This window comes from Elephantulus edwardii, unplaced genomic scaffold (genome assembly GCF_000299155.1).
Source record: "Elephantulus edwardii isolate Elephantulus edwardi_28Jun2011 unplaced genomic scaffold, EleEdw1.0 scaffold00066, whole genome shotgun sequence".
Classification (NCBI taxonomy): Eukaryota; Metazoa; Chordata; class Mammalia; order Macroscelidea; family Macroscelididae; genus Elephantulus; species Elephantulus edwardii.
This window is the reverse complement of record NW_006399816.1, coordinates 15,032,820-15,036,521: the sequence shown is the minus strand read 5'-3', so window position 1 is coordinate 15,036,521 and position 3,702 is coordinate 15,032,820.

Genomic DNA, 3,702 nt, shown 5'->3' with positions numbered 1-3,702 from the left:
GCTGAGTTGCCCCTGATCTAAGCAAAGGTGTTTTCAATCAGCACATCTGCATGCAAAATTAAGCAATAACAAGAAGACAAAAAAATTGATGCTTTTGAGTTGTGGTGATGGCAAAGAATGTGGACTCCCAAAAGAGCAAATGTCTCTTGGGAGAAATGCAGCTGGAAAGTTCTTGGGAAGTGAGAGCAGTAAGACTTCATCTCCTTTGAGCATTTTTTTTTAAGGAGGGAACTGTCCCTGGAGAAAGACATCACACTAGGTCAAGTAGAGAATCCATAGAATAGAGGAAGAGTCTCAAAAGGATGGTCTGACCCAGAGGTCACAACAATAGGGTAGCAATTGTGAGGATGGTGCAGGACCTAGCAGTGTTTCACGGATTGTGCATAGGGTCATGATGAGTTGGGATTGACTCAGCGGCACTCACCACCAACAACAACAACATGTCACTTGGAAGCATCAATCCTCTCATTTCTACTCAAAACTTGTGCTCTAAGTGACTCCCTCTCTCTCTTGCCCTCACATTTGTCCCTACTTCCTCTTCATCTTCTTATAAAGAGGCCACAAGAGAGGTTGTCCCTGTAACCACCCACCTCATGTGTTTCTGAGCCTGGAACTGGACAACTGTGCTTGGTCCCTGTTTCTGTTTTCATTCTTCTTTCCTACTCCTTCAAAGAGGCATTAGTGCTTCTTAGTTGCTTTTATCTGCTTCCTCATCACTGAAGACATTAGCAGGTAACTCATCACATTTGCTTTTTTTCCCCTTCCTGTTATCCTTAGTGCCTTCAATAACTGCAAGGATGAACTACTCAGTACCGAGGCCTCCCAGTTTTTCGGACTCCTTACTTGCAATAATGATGTGCGCTTCCATGCACCTCAGACACCCACCCCCAGGTCACATCTTTCACCTTCTTTTCACTCATAACTACACTGCTTTGGAAATGTCCATTTGAAACTTTCCACTCTCTCATTGCTACCTCACATCCTTTACATGCTTCTACTTTGGTACTTCCACCTCAATAATCCTTAAACTCCATTAACACTTCTTCAATCTTTTGACCTTCATCCATTTTCACCCTCTCAATCATGAACTTATTTCTGTATCTAGTTTAGAATTTGTGATGGGGAAAAAAAGAATTTATGGTGCAGAATCTTTACACTCTTCTAAACGCCTTAAATAGATTGATTGAAAATGTGGAGAAACAGCTCATCCCTGAAATATTCCTTTCCCGAGTTTGAACTATGCAGGAGTTCCTTGTTCTGTTCAGACAATAGCTTCTAAGGTCTAGGCATGGCCTTGGCTTGAGGTCAATCAAGTGTTCTGGGATTCCCATTCTTCTCAATGTCAGCCATAGTTTGTTGTGATTCACATAGTCAAATGCCTTTGCATAGTCGATAAAACACAAATAAACATCCTTCTGGTACTCTCTGTTTTCAGCCAAGAATGCATAAACAACTTGCCTTGTGCAGATGACACAATCTTGCTCACTGAACAAGAGGAGGACTTCAACCATTTGCTACAGAAAATCAACAACTATATAGCCTTCAATATGGACTGCATATCAACATCAAGAAAACAGAAATCCTCACCACTGGGCAATAGGCAGCATCATAATAAATGGAGAAAGGATTGAAGTTGTAACTATTTCATCTTACTCAGATCCACAATCAACATTCTTGACACCAGCAGTCAGAAAATCAAAAGACAAATTGCATTGTGAAAATCTGCTGTCTGGGAACTCTCCAGAGTGCTAAAGAGAAATGACGTCAGTCTAAAGACTAAAGTGTGCTTGATCCAGGCCGTGGTCTTCTTAATTGCTTACTGTGCATATGTAAGCTGGACAATGACTAAGGATGATAGGAGAAGAACTTTTGAATTGTGATGCTAGAGAGGAGTATTGAATATACCATGGACTGCCAAGAGAACAAACAAGTCTGTCTTGGAAAAAGTGAAACCAAGTTGCTTGTACCAACCAAGAATGTTGTCAGAAGGTGCTAGTCCTAGGAGAAGGATATCATGTTTGAAAGAAGAGAAGGTCCTCAAGAGAGGAAGACCTTCTATGAGATGGATTGACACAGTGACAGCGGCAATGGGGTTAGGTGCGTTGGAGATGGTAAGGTTGACTCAGGATAGGGCAAGGTTCTGAGCAGTTGTTCATAGGTTCACTGTGGGTATAGTCAACTCAATGGCACCTAACAGTAACAACAAAACACCTTCTCTTTCTTGCTCCACTCTTCCTTTACTACGATCATCTGGTTGGTTAATCTCCATCAACTGCTTCTTCAATGCTTGCACGTGAGTGTCTGAATAATGGTGATGGCCTCATTTCAAAATCATGTCACCACTCTTAAATGGGCATTCAACCAGTCCTCTCTGGTGTGGTTTCCAACTCTGCAGAACAACTTTGTCATAATCAGAGTCTCTTCAAACTTCTCTCATTCTTTTCCTTTGTGCCCTATCCTCCACTGATTACCTTGACTCACAGTTCCTTAAAAGTAAAAAGAACCCCTCCCTTCTTCTCTTTACCAAATTTATCATCTTTGACATCTCTATATTCTTTCGATCCATTCTCTTCTGTTAAAAGGAGTGAAGGGTCCTTTCTTCTATCAAAGGGCAAACCTCTATTTATGTACTATGCCCATCGAATGTCTAAGATTTTCTCTAAGAAAATCAGTACTTTTATACCTCTTGTCTAAATCAACATTTTCCTCACTATTGGATCGTTTTTATCAGCACACACAAATATGTTTTCTATCTCCTAACACTTCTGGGAGGTAGACAATACAGAGAAGTGGCTGATCCAAGGTCATAAGAGCCTTCCAGTTCTGGTCCAGGGAGACACTCTCAGCTGTGCTGCCTCTATTTTCCAAGCACTGGGAAAAGCTGCTGCAGATCCTTCAAAACATCTAGAGTCCCTCCTACTAGAGGCAGAGAACAGTTCTCCTTGCTCCATGATTTTAAATTATCTGTGTTGCCAGACATCTTTTCCCAGGGCCTGTGGAGAGCTTGGTCCTATCACAGGCTTAGAATCTAGAGAACTGCAGAGCTGAGTGGGAGGTTGCTGAGCTGGAGAGCTAGGTTCTTAAGAAAAGGTGTGAAGTCAGTCAAGCCAACATTCTATGAGATGACTCTTGCTGCAGTTCTAAGCTGTACAGGACCTGAGAAGTGAGGAAACACCTTCATAATTTAGGACAAGAAGCTCTGAAGGCATGTAGTGCAATGGTAAGATGAAATATTCACATATGGAAATGAGTTCTAATACTAGCTTACGCTTCCAGCCAGTGTGATCTTGAACCAGTAATATAATCAACTCTCAGTCTTAGATTCAGAGGACTACTGTAATAAAATGCCACAAACAAACCAGGTAGCCTAGAAGAAGAGATATTTAATGGAACGCATAAATATTGACATATTAGGCATTGGAGAGATGAGATGGACTGACATGGGGCATTTTGAGTCAGATGATCATATGATATATTACTCTGGAGATGAAAAGACAAGGAAAAATGGGGTTGCCTTTATAGTAAAAAAAGTATTTTCTACATCCATCTTGAAGTACAACACCGTGAGTGACAGGATTATATCCATAAGCTTACAAGGAAGCCCCGTGAATACCACTATCATTCAGATATATGCACCAACAACCAGAGCCAAAGAAGAAGAAATAGATGATTTCTACCAACTTTTACAGTCGGAGATAGATC